General features: G+C 43.1%; 1 pseudogene; it reads right to left on the bottom strand.

Moving 5' to 3' along the window:
* Positions 1–4244, bottom strand: part of LOC108527640 (non-histone chromosomal protein HMG-14 pseudogene) — a 12804-nt pseudogene extending 8560 nt beyond the window's left edge.
* Between the last annotated feature and the right edge of the window lie 16864 nt (positions 4245–21108).

Here is a 21108-nt window from a genome sequence, read left to right as displayed (position 1 = left end):
AAAAAAAAAAAAAAAAAAAAAAAAGACTTTAAACATCATTGAGAATCACCTCCCTGTTATCTAAGAGTTTTCTTCCTACCATAGAACCCTGCATAGTCTGTCCTTTTTGCCTGGAGCACCCTTCTATACCCCAACCCAGCCTGCGGATCTCAGCTCAGTTGAGGGTTTCTCATCAAGGATATCTCCGGCCTCCCATGATAGCTCAAACACCCTTTTATCTGCTCTTGTAACATCCAGTGGACCTTTCCATCAAACACTTTCCCAGTTGCAGTTTTACATACACTCCTGTGATTGTTCAATTCATGTTTGTCTCTCCCCATGAGGTATAAGCTACATGAGAGAAGGGTCTTTGATTTTGCTCACCACTATATCCATAAAATTTGGAACACACGAATGTACTTGGTGCACTGGTATGGAGTAGGGTAAATAGTGAATGAATGGGGGGGTATATGTGCCAGTCACCACCTCTACTACTGGTCATCAGGCCTGTTCTTAATTACTATTAAAAAATTAATTTAAACATTTTTATCTATTTATTTATTTATTTTGAGACCAGGTTATGAAACTGGCTAATTTTTATTTTTTGTTTCTTTTTTGTTTGTTTGTTTCAGATGGAGTCTTGCTCTGTCTCCCAGGCTGGCGTGCAGTGACATGATCTCAGCTCACCGCAACCTCCGCCTCCTGGGTTCAAGCAATTCTCCTGCCTCAGCCTCCCAAATGCTGGGATTACAGACACATGCCACCATGCCCAGCTTATTTTTATATTTTCAGTTGAGACAGGGTTTTGCCATGTTGCCCAGGCTGATGTCAAACTCCTGGGCTCAAGTGATCCACCTGCCTCAGCCTCCCAAGGTGTAAGCCACTGCGCCAGACCAGCCTGCTCTTTTTCTTTTTTTAGAGACAGAGTCTCTCGCTAGGCTGGAGGGCGGTAGCGTGATCTTGGTTCACTGCAGCTTCAAACTCCTGGGCTCTACTGATCCTCCCACCTCTGCCCCTCAAAGTGCTGGGGTCTCAGGCATGAGCCACAGTGCCAAGCCAGGCCTGTTGTTAAACATCTGAGAACCAGGATCTCACAACTCCCTCGAGCTGTCCATTGTACCTTTAAATTCCTCTCATGTTGGTAATTCCAGCTCATATTGAGCTCAACTGAGTCTTTGTGGCTTTCACCCACTGGATTTAATTCCACCTCAGTAACACAGAGAGCAGGACTAATCCTCTTTCCTATGATTGCTTTTAAAATATTTGAGCATATAGAGTTTCCTTTTTACCTAACTATGAATCTTACATTCTTTCAGCCACTACTAACGGACTGAAAGCCATTACTAACTCTCCTTGAGAGTGGGGAAGATGTCACCTACATTTCTGTTATCTGTACCCCTCAGCTCTGGGTTTGGCTTAGTATATGTTGTTTGGATAGAATCAATTTTTATATGGCATCTTTTATATTACTTACCCTGAACATGTTCCACTTTGCCTCTTAAAATATTGGCCAAAATGCTGGACAAATATCATAGCTTCAGTCTCCCCAGTGCACCTTCTTTCCATTGTCCATAACTCTAGTAATGCCAACTAAGATCCCATGAGCTTCGGGGGCAGCCATTGATGACACATAATCAGCCTTGTTCATGCTGCTCTCCTTCTTTCTGTTGTTCAGAGCTCCTGTTTCTACCCTAGAGCATTACTGTATGTTGGCCCTTATGTATTAAAATCCTGCACTCGACTGCTCCCAGGCTCATTAGAATGGCTAATGTTATAATGTTGACTTGTTTTTCAGACTCTCCAAAGCCAGACCAACAGCTTCACAAAACACCGTGAGTTCCACACCAAGAATGACATCACCATTAAAAAATAGGTCCATTTGGACCTACGTGTCACAGCAAATACTATTTGGGGCCAACCCACAATGGTTCCCTCTACAACACCTTTACTCAGTGAGTATCTCCAGAGACGAAAGGAAAACTTGAAGGTTTGAGCTTCAAGTGAGAGTTTTTTTTTTTTTTTTTTTGAGGCGGAGTCTCGCTCTGTCGCCCGGACTGGAGTGCAGTGGCCAGATCTCAGCTCACTGCAAGCTCCGCCTCCCGGGTTTACGCCATTCTCCTGCCTCAGCCTCCCGAGTAGCTGGGACTACAGGCGCCCGCCACCTCGCCCAGCTAGTTTTTGTATTTTTAGTAGAGACGGGGTTTCACCGTGTTAGCCAGAATGGTCTCGATCTCCTGACCTCGTGATCCGCCCGTCTCGGCCTCCCAAAGTGCTGGGATTACAGGCTTGAGCCACCGCGCCCGGCCAAGTGAGAGTTTTTTTAAAGGCCAGCCTCTTTACTCATCAACCCTGCTGCTCAGAACTCTGATGAGACCCATTCTCGAGAGCTCTTATAATGCTGAATCTAAGCTCTTAGCATCAGATGACTCCTGGGTAATGTGAGCACAGGCACATCATTGCTAATGTGCGCAGTGCTTGGCAGAACGCCACAAGGCCGATATGTCGAGTGTAGCTTCTCAGTCTCTTAGCCAAGATCAACCGCAGAACCAGTCAATCTCCAACATCGTAATAACTCCTCTGTGGGGAACATAGCCTGAGCTGGTAAGGGGACAGATGCAGTGATTTAGTTTCTTTTTCCCATATTCAGCTTTCATGAGCCATATGACAAATGAGCAAAGGATCAGAGCATGCTGGGAACTAATGAACCAGAGGGGAAAATTCATTTAATGACTTAAGTGTGTTTTATCTAATGTGAAATGTAGGTCAATTCACTATAAATTTATTCATAGGGATTATTTGTCCTTAGCCTGATTACATGGCATGTGCTGCAAGATTCAGCCCTGTGTAAAACAGAACAGGCCTTGCCTGTCTGTCTCCATCCTTACCTTCCCCCAGCATCCATTCCCCTCACACACACACACACAGGGTGGCAGGAATCTAGCAATATCCATCAGTGCTTGTCTCAACAGATAAGACTGATTTCAAACTATTCAAAACACTGATTTGGGGCTGTTCATTTTATTTTTTCCGATGGGGTCTCACTGTGTCTCCCAGGCTGCAGTGCAGTGGCGCAGTCATAGTTCACTGCAGCCTCAACCTCCTGGGCTCAAGTGATCCTCCCACCTCAGCCTCCCAATAGCTGAGACTACAGGTGCACCCCACTACACCTAGCTAATTTTATTTTTTTCTTTCATAATTGAGATTTTGTTGATTGAGGATCAGTACAGACAATTCTTAACATACATAACAAAAATCTAAAAAGTCATGTATTGTAATTCATTTTTAAAGTTATTCCAGTGACTTCCCAGCTTGAAATTCTGAAGCAAATTTTCCTTAAGAGGCTATCAGGCACCAGTATCTTCACATGTTGATAAGCTGTTACATACATCCCACCAATTCACAACTGGAATAGCGTGTACCCTACATATTCAAATTTTTAATATTTCACAGTACAGTCACAAAGTTATTAGGAAATCAGGACTACCACAACCAAAGGTGCAGATTGCACATAACTCTCACAGGGAGAGCCATAAACAAAGAGTGGTTTTCTTTAGGAAGCAATTCTACTAAAAAACAACATGGGAATAGAAGTAATTTAAAATGTTCAAGACATTAAATGCAGGACTGACTCCATATTGCCATTTAATATGCTTTGTATTATAGGATATGAAAACTAACCCCCCACCTATGGAATGTTAAGCTGATACCAGAGACAGTCAAAGCTTCCCATAATTCAATATCCCACACTATTTTCTGGTTATACCAAAAAATTAACAACCAGCAAATGATTTCACCTCTTTAAAAAAAGCATTTACACTTAAAAAATGGGATGAGATGGGATTCCCTCCCTCTCAAAAATGTTTCTAGAGCTACTAAAAGCTTGTATTTACAAAATAGTTGATAAAATATTCCTCTGGATGGTACCAGAAGGGAGACGGAGACCACTGATAAGACATGGTGTATGGCGTTCATCAAACTTGGCTTCCTTCTCTTCTGCTTCATCAGGGAGGCTCTCCTCAGTTATCGTTTCACTGTTTTCTGCAGGTAAATCGTCCTGTTTCTTGATTAGCCACTTCAGCCTGTTTTCCCTTTGCTCCCCTTTTCCCTTTTGTTTGCATTTTTTTATCTGAAGATTTATCCTTCGCTGCTGCCTTTTTTGGCTTCACTTTCACTTTTGCAGGAGGTTTAGCTGGCAACCGCGCCGATCTCCTCTTGGGCTCTTCCTTGGCAGCCCCTTAGGTGGAGCCGACCTTCCTCTTGGGCATCCTGGTGGCGAGGAGGGCACGTGCCGTGCCAGGTGCCTGCGGGCCATGGCACACCAAGAGCCTTCTCGAAGCTGGGCTGCCTGTCCGCTGCCACTTCTCCCTCCGCCCGAGCTGCTGGGACCCACAGCGAAGGTGGTGGGAGAACAGAATGGAACTGGAATGGGAGCCCGCCTCCTAATTTTCTAATTTTTGTAGAGATGGGGTTTTGCCATGTTGTCTAGGCTGGTCTCAAACTCCTGGGCCCAAGCTACCCTCTTGCCTTGGCCTCCCAAAGTGCTGGGATTGTAGGCTTGAACAACCATGCCCATTTTATTACATTTTGGAAACACTTGGAAAATCTAAAAGCTGGACACCTACACAGAAATTCAGACGTATTGCTGAGTAGAGTCCAAAAGAAAAATTAGACAAGAAGGAGAGAATTTCATCACTCTGTTGGTCCAGCCAGGTATGTGTCACCAGAGAGACAAATTTATCAAACTCAACAACCAGGGAATGAGTCTTGGGAGGTTTGGCTAGCAACGGTTTCTCAACTCTAAGAAACCCAAGATAACAATCTTAGGGCACTTGTCATCACCGTCATTGTTGTTATTATTTTGTAAAATGCAAATTAGTAACTGAACAGGTCAGCTTGCATTCATGTCTCGTTCGCTTCCTTAGCTTCATTACCTCTTAGAATAAAAAAGAATGTTCAGTGCTTGGTCCTAAAAGATAGGGGTCGTAAAGCAATTTGAAGGAAGATTTGAACAAAGGCTTAAAAAAAGACATCGATTCAAAATAAATGACCACAAGATCATATTTGGGGAGGAAAAATGTGTGAGGACCTAGTTCACATCGGTATAATTTGTGGTTTACTGCAGCAATGTGAAAGTCTTATCATCAAAATCATCTTTCTGACTCAGAGAAGAGAATAATGAAATTGTAAGCTTCTTTTTCTTTTCTAAGTTTAGCATTGATTTTAGAAGAAACATATAGGGAAATGCTAAGAAACATTAACTTTCTTTTTGAGACGGAGTCTTGCTCTGTCTCCAGGCTGGAGTGCAATAGCATGATCTCGGCTCACTGCAGTCTCCACCTCCTGGGTTCAAGCGATTCTCCCGCCTCAGCCTCCCGAGTAGCTGGGATTACAGGCACGCGCCACCACGCTCGGCTAATTTTTTCTTGTATTTTTAGTAGAGACAGGGGTTTCACCATGTTGGCCAGGATAGTCTTAATCTCTTGACCTTGTGATCCACCTACCTCGGCCCTCCAAAGTGCTGGGATTACAGGCGTGAGCCACCGCGTCCGGCCAGGAGCACTAACTTAACATTGAGCACCTAGCAAGTAAAGCCAAATGTCATACTTTTTCCCATGCCATTTTCATCTCCAAAACAAAGAACAAGATAATCTTTTCATAATTCTGTAAATTCTAATGCGTTTTACAGGGGAAAACAAAGAATGCAACTTTTTTTTTTTTTTTTTTTTTTGAGACAGGGTCTCTTTCTGTTACCCAGGCTGGAGTGCAGTGGCACAATCACTGCTCACTGCAGCCTTGAACTCCTGACCTCAAGCAATCCTCCCACTTCAGGCTCCTAAGTAGCTGGTACTACAGGCATGCGCCACCTCACCCAGCTGATTTTAAATTTTTCTGTAGAGACAGGGGTCTCCCTATGTGCTCAGGCTGGCCTCCAACTTCTGGGCTCAAATAACTTTTTGTTTCATGTGTTTCTAGTTAAGAAATGAGACCATTAGGTTAAATGCACTCTCCTTATCTTCCCTAGGAATCATGATTTAGTTTCCCTTTTTTTTTTTTTTTTTTTTTTTTTGTAGAAAACAATGGAGAGGCCAGGCTCAGCGGCTCGCCTGTAATCCCAGCACTTTGGGAAGCTGAGGTGGGAGGATCACTTGAGCCTAGGAATTCAAGGTGACAACGAACTATGATCACACCACACTGCACTCCAGCCTGGGTGACAGAGTGATACCCCGTCTCCAAAAAAGCAAAATAAAATAAAATAATAAAACAGAAAACAGTGGAGAACTCTAAAAAACCTTCAAAGTAACTTCTCAAGTCCTATAAAAAGACTTAAATTGCATTGTTCCTAGATGACGGGGGTTTGGAATGTAAGTAATAATAATGTCCTATGTTTGTTTGAAATTTTATAGTTTATAATGTGCTTTCACTCATACTATTTTATCTGATTCTCATATTGCCCTGTGATTCTCAGAAGAGCTTCATCTTGCATGAGGGCTTGGGTTCTGTAGTCACCATGGAAGGTGAAATCACATACACTTAACATCTCCTGACCATGAAATAGAGGATACATAATTTTGTGTCTATGTAAATAAGTTCGTTTGCCTTAGAGGCCAGGATATACCAAAACCTCCACAACTTAAAACCCAATGAGGGGGCTGGGCGCAGTGGCTCACACCTGTAATCCCAGCACTTTGAGAGGCCAAGGCAGGTGGATGACTTGAGGACAGGAGTTTGAGAATAGCCTGGCCAACATGGTAAATCCCTCTCTTCCAAAAAAATACAAAAATTAGCGGGCACGGTGGCACATGCCTATAAATCCCAGCTACTCAGGAGGCTGAAGCAAGAGAATCGCTTGAATCCAGAAGGCGGAAGTTGCAGTGAGCTGAGATCACACCACTGCACTCCAACCTGGGCAACAGGGTGAGACTCCATCTCAAAACAAAACAAAACAAAACAAAACAAAACAAAACAACCCAATGAGGGACACTAAGACCTGATAATAAGTGAGGGTTCCATGTCTCCTATCTCACCCTCACTTCAGGGCACAGGCTCATTGAGAGGAATGGCTAGTGTAATTGCCCAGCCTGTTTAGATTCTTATTCTTCCCCTCTCTTTTTTTGTCAAGGGTTTAGTTGAATTGATTAGGGTCCAGTCAGAAAAACAGAAACCATTCTAGGTATTCAAACAGAGGAGCTTTATTACCCGGAAATAGTTGCACAGGGGATAGGAATGTCCAGAAGAGAGTTAAGAAGCTGATATGGTTTGGCTATGTCTTCATCCAAATCTCACCTTGAATTGCCGTAATCCCCACGTGTCAGGGGCAGGGCCAGGTGGAGGTAACTGAATCATGGGGGAAGTTTCCCCGCTATTGTTCTCCTGGTAGTGAATAAGTCTCACGAGATCTGAGTTCCCCTGCACAAGCTCTTTCGCCTGCCGCCATGTAAGATGTGCTTTGCTTTCCCTTCACCTGTCACCATGATAGTGAGGGCTCCCCAGCCATGTGGAACTGTGAGTCCAGTAAACCTTTTCCTTTATAAATTACCCAGTCTCGGGTATGTCTTTACTAGCAGCGTGAGAATGGACTAAAACGGAAGCCGAATAAAAGACAGTGAACCAACCCAGCCATTCCTGATTTCTGAAAGCCTCTGCCAGCCCTCGGCTGGAGGAAATTACACCAGAACTAGGGGCTGGGATCACTGAAGTTAAGCTGGAACAAGGTAGGCCTGTTCAGCAAGAACTGGAGCCATAAAGGAAATGCAGTCACTACTAGAGAAGCCACCCAAGAAGAGAAGAACGAGGAGAAATACTTGAGACTTTCTTCCTGCCCTCCAGTAGATTCCACAAATTCCCACGTTACTGCAGCTGGTGCTCTTTTGCAGGCACCATTTCCTGGCTGGAGGCCAACTGACACAGTCCATTACATCATCTCCAGGTAGAATAACACTGCATCCAGGAAGGAGAAAACATGTGCATGACCTCAGCTATTACCATTGCCTGTACTACCCTGACTAACCAGGAGGTCCTGAGTCTGTCAATATAACCTTTTCATTACTGCTACAACCATCATTTGAGAAAGCCAATACATTAAGGCTATCCATAACCAAGGAATCTCACTCCTGCCCACTGGTGTCTTCTGTAGGTGGATCACAGCTGGAAGCCAGCAGAAAGGGCATCTGTCAGATGCAGCCCATGGGGGTCAGCCCCCTTGCCCAAGACACAGCAGATGAAGGGTGAGGAGTGGAGCTGAGGACAAATAGCAGGTCCAGCACTATAACTAAATTCTCTTTGTGCTAATTGTACCCCTGAATTCCTGCACGTTAAATGGGCATATGATGTGTCACCACTGTACATATTGCCACTTCCAATTGATACTTGAGGAAACTAAGATTCGGGTTAAATAATTTGTCCAAGATTACAGAGGTAAGAAGTCCTGGAGGTCCTCTGATTCTGATATCTAAGGCTTTTGCCACAACCCCTGATTCCTTTCATACGGATATGTTGGAAAAGGACTAGGACATCTGAGGTTTTAAAACCGCTTTTATATACTCTTAGAACTCTACTAATCCAGGGGATTTTAAACAGAGTACTCAAGCTCTGAGGTCCACAGACTATTTCAAGGACAGAGTCAACAGGACCCCAAGATCCACCCTCCACTTCAAACCTTGTGGCAATCTAATCTGGCATGTCTCAGGATTCTAAGGAAAATTTTAAGAAAATGATTCTGCTAAAAGAATAAAATTGTGTTCTAGTTGATCTCTCCTAAATGAAATAGTTATGGCTCAGAGAGGGTCTAGTTAACAGCAGGCTTAAACCCAGACTTATACCCAGGTGTTCCCGCTTGTTACTCAATGCTCTTACCAGTGAATCGTGCTTTATGCTTACTAACAGATAGTGAGGCAAGAGAAAGGGAGAAGCAACAGGGAAAGGCAGGAGAAAGATAGACATCAAGCAGAAAGATGGCAAAAGGAAAAAAAAAAACAGAGACCAAGCAGGAAGATGGCAAAATGCCATTGCATTTTGCACTTGAGGCAAAACAAAGGTAGCTGTCAGAAATCTGGCCGGTTCGTGGAAGGGCTAAGTGAAATCAAGAATAATCATCAAAAAGTGGAAACAATCCAAATGTTTATCAGCCGATGAACAGATAACACATGTGGACTATCCACATGGTGGAATCCTATTTAGTCATAGATACTGATCCGTGCCACAACATGGGTGCCCCTCAAAAACATGCCGCTCTCAGGCCTGTAATCCCAGCACTTTGAGAGGCCAAGGCTGGTGAATCACAAGGTCAGGAGATCGAGACCATCCTGGCCAACATAGTGAAACCCCATCTCTATTAAAAATACAAAAATTAGCCAGGTGTGGGGGCGCATGCCTGTAGTCCCAGCTACTTGGGAGGCTGAGGCAAGAGAATTGCTTGAACCAGGGAGTTGGAGGTTGCAGTGAGCTGAGATCGCACCACTGTACTCCAGCCTGGTGACAGAGCGAGATTCGGTCTCAAAAAAACAAAAAACAAAAAACCATGATATGAAGTGAAAGAAGCCAGACACAAAAGACTACACATTGTTTGATTCCATTTATGTGGAATGTCCAAAATAGGCAAATTTGCAGAGACAGAAAGTAGATTAGTGATTGTCAGGGGCTGAGAGTACGAACAGAGAATGCCTGCAAAGAGACCTAAGGTTTCTTTTATGCATGATGGAAAATGTGCTAAAAACTAGATTGCAATAATGGGTGTACAACTCTGTAAATTTACTAAAAATCATTAGATTGTACACTTAAAATGAGTTAATTTTATACCTCAATAAACTAATTTTTTTGTTTTTTGAGACAGAGTCTCACCCTGTTACCCAGGCTGGAGTGCAGTGGCACGAACATGGCTCACTGTAGCCTCAAATTCACAGGTTCAAGCCATTCTCCCACCTCAGCCTCCCAAGTGGCTGGGACCACAGATATGTGCCACCACACCCAGCTGATTTTTTGTATTTGTTTGTGGAGATAAAGTTTTACCAGGAGGCTGGACTCAGACTCCTGGACTCAAGGCACCCACCTGCCTCGGCATCCCAAAGTGTTGGGATTACAGGCGTGAGCCACTTTACCAGGCCAAAATTAAATTTTTCTTAAAAAAATAAAATAAAACAAAGACAGACTCTAGCCTGTGGTCTTGATGGCACACAAAACTTGCACAATAAAATCTCATAAGAAAAAAAAATCTTGCAATGGCTATTGAGGTGGGTGAGGTGTGGCCATTCTACTATTCCTGTGTCGAGTCACACAGGTCACCTGCCTTCACGCCTGATAATGGATCTGTCATGTGGTACAACTGGGTTCTGAGATTGCCCAACACTTTTGTGTCCTGGCTTTACAGACTATAAAAGCTACATAGATGCAGATTTGGGGTGAATACAGTATGAGAATAACAAAGTTATTGTTACATCATATCTCTTGGCACCCCTCATTGTAATGATCTGCATACTAGTCTGTATTCCTTTCTAGACTGTAAGTTCCATGAGAGCAAGAACTATAACCATCTCATTCACTGTTTTTCTCTCCACCACAGAGCACAGGCCTGGTTCGTGGTCTGTTCTAAATAACCATTTGTTTAAGTAATGTATTATTTATTTTGTATTATTATTATTATTTTGAGATAGGATCTTGCTCTGTCGCTCAGGCTGGAGTGCAGTGGTGTAATCATGGCTCACTGCAATCTCCTCCAACAGAGCACAAGCTATCCTCCTGCCTTAGCTTTCCAAGTAGCTGGGGTCAAAGTCATGCACCACCATGCCCAGCAAATGTTTATGTTTTTTTTTTTGTGGAGATGAAGTCTTCCTATGTTGCCCAGGCTGGTCTTGAACTCCTGGGCTCAAGCAATCCTCTTGCCTTGGCCTCTCAAAGTACTGGGATTACAGATGTGAGCCACTGAGCCATCCTAAGAATTTTTTAAATTACTGGGAACTCTCTAAAAAAAGTAGTGATGCTGATTCAATGATCATAAATTAATCTAACTACCTTGTATTTGGGAACACAAGCACATTCCTACATGTAATTTTATTTAATCTTCACAGCATCCCTGTTAAGCAGATATTACAGGTAGATAGCTCAGAAAGCTGAAGTGATTTAGTTCAAGGTGGTGCAGAAGGAATTCAAATTGAGGTTTCCTGATGCTAAGTCCCAGAGCAGTTTCATTTCACCTGAGTTTCACACAAGCAGAGATGGGCTCCTCAACTTTTGATAAGGTTGCAGTCCCCATAAACCCATCAAAAGCTGAACATATCATAAATCAAAAATGCATTTAATATACCTAGCCCACAGAACCTCATAGCTTAGCCTCATCCACAGTTGGGCTAAATCCTCTAACAAAAAGCTTATTTTATGAGAAAGCGTTAATATTTCCTGTAATATATTGAATACTACACTGAAAGTAAGAAACAGAATGGTTGTATGGGTACTCGAAGTACAGTTATTATGTTACTATTTCAACTTGGTTCTAAAGCGATGATGCAACTTAAAATTTTTCAACATTGCCTTCAAATCACTGTAAAGTCGAAAAATCTTAAGTAGAACCATGGCAAGTCAGGATCTGTGTGTATGTTGCTTTAGATTTCTCTGATGATTCGTATCAAACATACATAAAGGGACTATGACTGAAAAGTTCAATACTTTTTATCAGGAAATGACCATAACTGCTTAGTGATTTTTAAAAATTCGTTGATAAATAGAGTCAAAATGTGGAGTGGACCACAGAGGTCTCAGGGGAATAGCTATCAAATGAAGGATAATTTTTATATGTCAGAAATCTGTTCTCCAACTCCTGAGCTCAAGTGATTGGTCCACCTTGGCCTCCCAAAGTGCTAGGTTACAGGTGTGAGGCAGAGGTTGCAGTGAGCCAGGATCTCACATCTGCACCCCAGCCTGGGCCACAGAGCCAGACCCTGTCTCACGAAAAAAAAAAAAAAAGGAATCTGTTCTAGGAAAAGACTGAACCAGGAATAACTGCCTATGAAGGCTTAAGCTTTGCTTGATACTCCTAAAATTTTATTAAATTCTCTTAAAGAAAGAAAATAAACTACACTGGATACTTTACTGAGCAACTTTTAATAAAAGTATATGATAAACCTAACAATGACCACAAACATGGATGAAGAGATGCAAACTTCCAAGAGTGGTTGTAACTGCCTTGGACATTATTATTCCTTTTGATTATCCACCCTTGGTGAGTGGTTCTCACCATGCTGAGGAAACAAAAGCTTCCTTCTTCAGCTCTCCTCTATTCTTGCCTCCCACAGTTAGCTGCTTCTACACAGCCAGTGCCTGGAACGGTTCTATCATTCTCTTACTTTCCTCCCTTCCTTCTCCCTCGTGTGGTCTACTGAGTCCCACTAGAGCCTTAAATATGCTCATTTTTTAATCTTTGAGTAAGCTATTCAAGAATAATGAAACCTCATGCCTTTAATCCCAGCATTTTTGGAGTCCAAAGAGGGTGGATCACCTGAGGTCAGGAGTTCGAGACCAGCCTAGCCAACATGGTGAAACCCCATCTTTACTAAAATACAAAAAAAAAAAAAAAAAAAAAAAAAAAACCAGGTGTGGTGGCATGTGCCTGTAATTTCAGCTATTCAGGAGGCTAAGGCAGGAGAATTGCTTGAACCCGGGAGGCAGAGGTTGCAGTGAGTAGAGATCGTGCCACTGCACTCCAGCCTGGTGACAGAGTGAGACTCTGTCTCAAAAATAATAATAATAATAATAGTAATGAAACCTTTTGATATTATTGCTCTTACTGAAGATAGAAAAAGAAAAGTATAACCAACCTTGTATTCCTACAAAAGAGTGAGGCCCCAGGTGTCAGGCGCAGTGTTAGGGCCATGTCAGTTTCCATCTCAGGTCGCCAGAGATCTGGGTCAAGGATTTGCTTCCTCCTGTGTTCTTTCTTAGCAAAAGCATAGTTTATTAGAAGTCTAGATGCTCAGGGTTGGAGAAAATTACCAATATGGTTGTGTAAAAACTCTCTCTGTTTTTTTCCTCTACTCTCATGCCACAACAATCATCAACACAGAAGACTTCTGTGACCAAATGTATGGGGGTTTTGCCCCAACACCAAGCAGGGGACACCAGCTCGGTATTCTCTAGTTCATTTCCAACACTGCCTGGAGATGATATCAGATCCCATAGGTTGCAGGCTCAGTCCCCAAGACTGCCCCCCTCAACACATACCAGTCACATGTCTGGGCCTCTGGAACTTCTGACCAACTGGTTTCAAGTTGGGGCTCCCACAACTCCCTTTTGGGTTGGATTAATTTGCTGAAGTGGCTCACAGAACTCAGGGAAACACTTACATTTACCAGTTTATTATAAAGGATGTTGCAAAGGATACAGATGAAAACATGCATAGGGCAAGGAATAGGGGAAGGGGCACAGAGGTTCCATGACCCCCCTGCCCGGGTGCCACCCTCCAGGAACCTCCACGTGTTCAGCTATCCAGAAGCTCACTGAACCCTCTTGGGTTTTTAGGGAAGCTTCGTGATGTGAGCATTTGTTCCCCCAGGGAACAGGGCAGGACCCTCTCACGGGAGGGTCTTAGGACCCACAATCAGAAAGGTGGGCGAACATTAGAGTCCGGCCTTGGAGCAGGCGAAAGGAGGGCAGGAGACGGTCAGAGGCTGCCACTGCAGCCTCACACACCCAACATTATAAGAAAAGACTGCAACAAGGGCTGTGGGGGTAGTGATAATTAATACTGAGTGTCAACTTGATTGGATTGAAGGATGCAAAGTATTGATCCTGGGTGTGTCTGTGAGGGTGTTGCCAAAGGAGATTAACATTTGAGTCAGTGGGCTGGGGAAGGCAGACCCACCCTTAATCTGGGTGGGCACAATCTAATCAGTTGCCAGCATGGCTAGACTATAAGCAGGCAGAAAAATGTGAAGAAAGACTGGCCTAGCCTCCCAGCCTACATCTTTCTCCTGTGCTGGATTCTTCCTGCTGTCGAACACTGGACTCCAAGTTCTTCAGTTTTGGAACTTGGACTGGCTCTCCTTGCTCCTCAGTCTGTAGACAGCCTATTGTGGGACCTTGTGATCGTGTGAGTTAATAGTTAATAAACTCTCCTGACTAATACAGGGGTTATGAGCCAAGAACCGTGGATGAAAACAAACATATATCATAACACCATAATAGTTCCGATCAATTTCAAAATATATTTCCAATATGATAATCCCCACATCCTATCCCTTTAATTCCAAAAAGATTCTGGGAAAAGTGTCCTCACACCAATCCATCTCGGACCTCAAAACATCTAGGCAAGCCTTGGAGATTATCCAAACTCAGATATATCACTTCGTATTTTTACAACATAATTCATGTTTCTCTGGAGCTCTCAAGAATTTTACTTTCCCTTTTGCCATCAGCCTTATGTCACAGGGGCAAAAGATGGGGAAAAAAAGGTGACTTTTCTGACTTGATTTTCTTCTTTCTTTCTTTTGATATTTCCAACAGCTTTATACTATGGCAGCCGATGAACGATTAAAACAAAACATCAAAATGACCTGAGACCAACAAATGAAGAGCAAGAGTCAGAGGAAACCCAAAGCGACTCCATTTCCCTGATGCAAACTTCACCCTTCTCTGAATGGCCCCCTCCCACTTGTTTCCTGACCTCAGCACTAACTTTACTCAACAAAGGAGACTTCTGATTCTTTTACATCTGTTATTCCCACCCTTCCCACACTAAATAGGGAATTGCAGAAATGATGGAGGGTGACTTCAGAGGGTAGATTATAAAAAGGTTCCATGGCTTCTTCTGCCTTGCTCTCCTGTCACTGCCTCTGGGGAAAACCAGCTGCCATGTTGTGAGGACGCTCAGCAGTCCTAGGGTCAGGCCCTTGTGGGAAGTAACTGGGGCCTTTTGTCAACAACAAGCACTGCTTGCCAGGCATGTGAATGAACCACCTTGGAGGCAGATCCTTTAGCCACAGTTGAGCCCTCAGAAGGCTGCACCTCTACCGGACACAGTGGCTCACACTTGTAATCCCAGCACTTTGGGAGGCCAAGATGGGCAGATCACGAGGTCAGGAGTTCGAGACCAGCCTGGCCAACATGGTGAAACCCCGTCTCTACTAAAATACAAAATTAGCTGGGCATGGTGGTATGTACTTGTAGTCCCAGCTACTTGGGAGGCTGAGGCAGGAGAATTGCTTGAACCCAGGAGGCGGAGGTTGCCATGAGCCGAGATCGAGCCACTGGACTCCAGGCTGGGTGACAGAGTGAGACTCCATCTCAAAAAAAAAAAAAAAAAGGCCACAGCTCTGATTGACATATTGACTGCAACTTCAGCAGAGATCTTGAACCAGAGTACCTAGAAAATCTGCTCCTGGACTCCTGACCCACAGAAAATATTAATTTTTAATCCATTAAAGGTGAGAAAACTTATTATATAGCAATAGGCAATAAATACAAAGAGTAACCTGAATATGTGACTAATAATAAGACAGATTTGGTCAGAAAAGTAGCCAGATTCTAGTTATTGAACTTGCTTCTAGTGTAGAGAGAGGAGAGATTGAGGTAAGAGGGGAGACCAGTATATTTGACATAATTATTTGTCTTTTAAAAGAACATAAATATGTTCTTTAACTTTAGGTGCATATTATTGCTGTCTTTTCTCTCCTCCACTTTCTTTCATAAACAGGATCTGAGTAGGCTGATGTTACCAGTGCATGCACCTCCCTGGATTTAGAGCTACTGAGATCACTGGAGAAGCACTTGAGTATGAATGAAGGACAGAGTCATTTTCTTTCTTTTGATATAAAAAACGACATTCTAGACCAGGTGCGGTGGCTAACTCTTGTAATCCCAGCATTTTGAAAGGCCGAGGTGAGCGGATCATCTCAGGTCAGGAGTTTGAGACCAGCCTGGCCAACGTGGTAAAATCCCGTCTCTAAAAAAAAAAAAAGAAAAAAAAAAATATTAACCAGGCATGGTGGTGCGCACCTGTAGTCCCAGCTATTTAAGAGACTGAGACAGAAGAATTGCTTGAACCTGGGAGGCGGAAGTTGCAGTGAGCCACTGCACTCCAGCCAGGGCAACAGAGCAACACTCCATCTCAAAAAAAAAAAAAAAGACATTCTAATTTCAGATTCTGCAATAGAATAACATCAGCTTTGTCTTCATAAGGAACTTAGTGTCTTTAAAAAGTGCAAATAGTAACTAACAGTGGTGAGAAATGCTAACCTGTTGTGGGATCTTCCTGGATAAAATTATACACCCACATACACACACATATAGACATTAAAAGCCAATTTCCAAGAGGAAAAGTTAATTGTAGACAATATTTCAAAGATTAGTCTTGGGAATGATGATGTATTGGACAAATGGAAAGTGGGATTAAGAGTGAGAAGATTAAATATTTGAGAAGAGTTATCAAATTTTACTTGAGAACGCCTTTCCAATTTTAGTGCACATAAAATCACTTTTTTTTTTTTTTTTTTTTTTAAAGAGATTTGGGTTCCACTGTTTCCCAGAAGTTCGAGAACTTCTGGACTCAAGAAATCCTCCTGCCTTGGCCTCCCAAAGTGCTGGGATTATAGGTGTGCGCCACCACATGTGGCCCTGTTTGTTTTTTAATAGTTCAAAGTCTAATCATCTGTACAGTGGCAATCAGAGAAGGTCTTTTAAAGCAATTTTATTATAAAATTATATGTTTTATAATTTTAAATAACAAATTTTAAAATAATGTTTCCATGGGTTTTGATGCTCTTATTTTGAAATAACATTTGACTTGCTAATTCTAAAACAAAATGAGAAATTTTTAAATCCAGTTTTGGAGGTAAATTAGCTAAATACACATTTTTATTAGGAAGAAGATGCAGGAGAGAACTATAAATATCCTGACTGTGTGGTGCATGGTTGGTAGAATCAGTTTTCCTACTGACTAGCAACATACACTTTGCAGACGCAAACCCTAAGGACATACTGGTACAGCATGACTTAACTGTTCTCAGCATGGACCATCAGTATTTCCAGTCATTTCCACAACTGACAGACGGACAATTGGATTTGTGCAGCAGTGACCCAATTCAGTCACTCAGACAGTTAAAAAGCACAAACATGTCACAACACAGGCAAAAATAGGAAAATGACAGCAAGCGAAATAACAATCAAGAGAAAAGGAAGAACTCCAGGACTGAAGGGAATCATGGGGGACCCTAAGTCTGGCATCTTAATTCTATAGGTGGGAAATGGAGTCATGAACAGATAGAAGCTTGTCTTTGACTACACGCCGCCCTAGCTGGAACTCAGACCTTTCAGCAATTAGCCCAGTGGCCCAAGGATTACTGGGCTTAGCATGGTAAAGTCAGCGCTAACCTGCCCCAAGGACAGCAGCCTCCGGGCCTCATCACTGTCTTGGAGGGTGCACCTGGTTGCTCTGCTGAAGGGTTGCTGTCTCGAGTAATTTTTTTTTTTTTTAATTTATCTGTTGTTTTGTACTGAACTTACAGAAACCAATTTTTTTTTTTACTTTAAAAAATCTTTTGAAACATTTAATTGGAAATTGACAAATTGTAATTGTATATATTTATAGGTTACAAAGTGATGTTACTATATATGTATACAATGTGGAATGATTAAATCAACCTAATTAACAGATCCATCACCTCACTCATCACTTTTTGTGGTGAGAACATTTGAAATTTACTCTCTTAACAATTTTGGGCCAGGCATGGTGGCTCATGACTGTAATCCCAGCACCTTGGGAGGCTGAGGTGGGAGGATCGTTTGAGTCCCGGAATTAAAAGTAAAAAATTAGCTGGGCATGGTGGTACGTGCCTATAGGCCCAGCTACTTAAGAGGCTGAGGTGGGAGGATCACTTGAGCCCAAGAGGTCGTGGCTGCAGTGAGCCTTGATCACACCACTGCACTCCAGCCTGGGTGACAGAGTGAGACCCTGTCTCAAAAACAAACAAAACAATTTTGAAATATATAATACACTATTATCATCTGTTGTTAACATGCTGTGCAATATATCTCAAAAAAAAAAAAAAAAAGAAATGCTCTTTGTTGAATAACTTTCTATGATTATAAATTTTAAAATAAAACATCAAACAGGCCAGGCGCAGTGGCTCACGCCTGTAATCCCAGCACTTTGGGAGGCCGAGGTGGGTGGATCACCTGAGGTCAGGAGTTTGAGATCAGCCTGACCAACATGGTGAAACCCCGTCTCTACTAAAAATACAAAATTAGCTGCGCGTGGTGGCACATGCCTGTAATCCCAGCTACTTGGGAGGTTGAGGCAGGAGAATCACTTGAACCCAGGAGGCAGAGGTTGCAGTGAGCCGAGATTGCGCCACTGCACTCCAGCCTGGGCAGTAAGAGCAAAACTCTATCTCAAAATAAAACAAAACCAAAAACATTCTACACTGTAATAATAACGTGTTGGGGCCGGGTGCAGTGGCTCATGCTTATAATCCCAGCACTTTGGGAGGGCAGATCACTTGAGTTTAGGAGTTCAAGACAAGCCTGGCCAACATGGTGAAATCCCATCTCTACTAAAAAAAAAATCCATAAAAACAAATTTTAATTGGGTGTGGTGGTGCATGCCTGAAATCCCAGCTACTAGGGAGGTTGAGGCAAAAGAATCGCTTGAACCTGGGAAAAGGAGATTGAGGTGGGCTGAGATCGCGCTACTACCCTCCAACCTGGGTGACAGAGTGAGACCCTGTCTCAAAAATAATAATAACAATAATGTGTTAGCTGGGTGTGGTGGCACAGCCTGTAGTCTTAATTACTGGGGAGGCTGAGGCAAGAGATCACTTGAGGCCAGGTGTTCAAGGCTGCAGTGAGCTATGATAGTGCCTGTGAATAACCACTGCACTCCAGCCTGGGAAACATAGCAAGACTCTGTCTCTAAAAACAAACAAAAGGCCGGGCTTGGTGGCTCACACCTGTAATCCCAGCACTTTGGAAGGCTGAGGCGGGCGGATCACTTGAGGTCAGGAGATCGAGACCATCCTGGCTAACACCGTGAGACCCCATCTCCACTAAAAATACAAAAATTAGCCGGGCATGGTGTCAGGCACCTGTAGTGCCAGCTACTCGGGAGGCCGAGGCAGGAGAATGGCGTGAACCCGGGAGGCGGAGCTTGCAGTGAGCTGAGATTATGCCGCTGTACTCCAGCCTGGGTGACAGAGCAAGACTCCATCTCAAAAAAAAAAAAAAAAAAAAAAAAAGCCCTTCTTTGTGTCCTACTTTAATCATTGATTGTATCATGAGTATTCCCAGAGAGGCGGGTTTAATGGCCCACTGTTTTCCAGGTTGGAACCCTGTTTATTTTGATCCTTTTGATATCTCTAGCCTTTAGCGCCATGCTGGTACACAGTAGAAACCCAATAAATATATATGTTGAATGAGTTAATTAGTAGAATATGTCATAGTTCAACTCATCCTTTATTGTGGCATATTGANAAAAAAAAAAAAAAAAAAAAAAAAAGCCCTTCTTTGTGTCCTACTTTAATCATTGATTGTATCATGAGTATTCCCAGAGAGGCGGGTTTAATGGCCCACTGTTTTCCAGGTTGGAACCCTGTTTATTTTGATCCTTTTGATATCTCTAGCCTTTAGCGCCATGCTGGTACACAGTAGAAACCCAATAAATATATATGTTGAATGAGTTAATTAGTAGAATATGTCATAGTTCAACTCATCCTTTATTGTGGCATATTGAGATTGATTCTACTTTTTTGTTTTTTTTTTTTTGAGGCGGAGTCTCGCTCTGTCCCCGGGCTGGAGTGCAGTGACCGGATCTCAGCTCACTGCAAGCTCCGCCTCCCGGGTTCACGCCATTCTCCTGCCTCAGCCTCCCAAGTAGCTGGGACTACAGGCACCCGCCACCTCGCCCGGCTAGTTTTTTGTATTTTTTTAGTAGAGACGGGGTTTCACCGTGTTCGCCAGGATGGTCTCGATCTCCTGACCTCGTGATCCGCCCGTCTCGGCCTCCCAAAGTGCTGGGATTACAGGCGTGAGCCACCGCGCCCCGCCGATTCTACTTTTTTCACAATTATAAATACTGCTGCAGTGAACATTCTTTGATGAATATTTGCACCTACTCTTTATTATTGCCTTATGATAAATTCCTAGAAGTTGACTTACTAGATCAAAGGCTTTGGAAACATATTGGCAAATTGCCCTTCAGAAAAATGGTTCAATCCCCCCTCCTCCTGCCAACTTTCTTTCCCTTTAAAAAAAAAAAAAAAGAACAATGAAGATATTTTCTCTTGGGAACTGTAGTGCTGGCAAAACATTTTAAAAGCACTCCACCCATTTTGATGGAATAAAAATAGCTTTTGAACACTTTATGTCTGTATTATATTAAATCATACAAGAAATTTATCTAGAGGTGAAAGGTTATTGAAGCCACTGCTAAATCACTTATATTCCTTGGACTTGTTCTGCCTTATATATGTTTAATAAGGGAAAACATGTGACTTTTGCTTGAGAGAGAGCAAGCGAGCCCAGACTGGCTGTGATGGAACTACTGTTGAATGAATTGGCTAGGAGGCCAGGGGATACAGCAGGAAAAGCTGTAGTCTTGGAGAACTGCAGCAGCCGGAAGCAATGGGCTACATGCTCACATGCAGGACAATATGGGCAGATCTTCAAGCATACTGCAAGGCGGGGAGGAGGGGACAGACACATTTTTCAAATGTGTAAAAATTAAAATCATGTACATTAAACACATCAGAATGGTGCCTATATGGGAGGAAGGAAGTGATCCACCGGGATAAAATGTGAGAGGGACAGTGGACAGTCAGTGATGCTGCTAATGTGCCATAAACTAACGAGTCCAAGTAACCCAGTCCACAAGAAGAAAGGCAGAAAAGAAGGAAGGCAGGGAGGGAGGAAGGGAGGAAGAAAGCGGGGAAGGAAAGAAGGAAAGAAGTGAGGGAGGGAGGGAGGGAGCAAGAAAGGAAGGAAGGAAGAAAGAAAAATGGAGGAAAGAAGGAAAGAAGGGAAGCAAGGTGGGAGGGAAGGAGAGAGGAGGAAGGAAGGAAGGAGGGAAAAAGGAAGGAAGGAAAGAAAGAAGGAAGGACAGAAGGAAGGAAGGAGGAAATATCGAAGAAGGAAGGGAAGGAGGGAGGGAGGGAG

Source organism: Rhinopithecus bieti, unplaced genomic scaffold (genome assembly GCF_001698545.2).
Source record: "Rhinopithecus bieti isolate Rb0 unplaced genomic scaffold, ASM169854v2 scaffold_4908, whole genome shotgun sequence".
NCBI lineage: Eukaryota > Metazoa > Chordata > Mammalia > Primates > Cercopithecidae > Rhinopithecus > Rhinopithecus bieti.
Note: the sequence above shows the minus strand (reverse complement) of the source record. Positions and strands in the feature narration are given on the sequence as shown.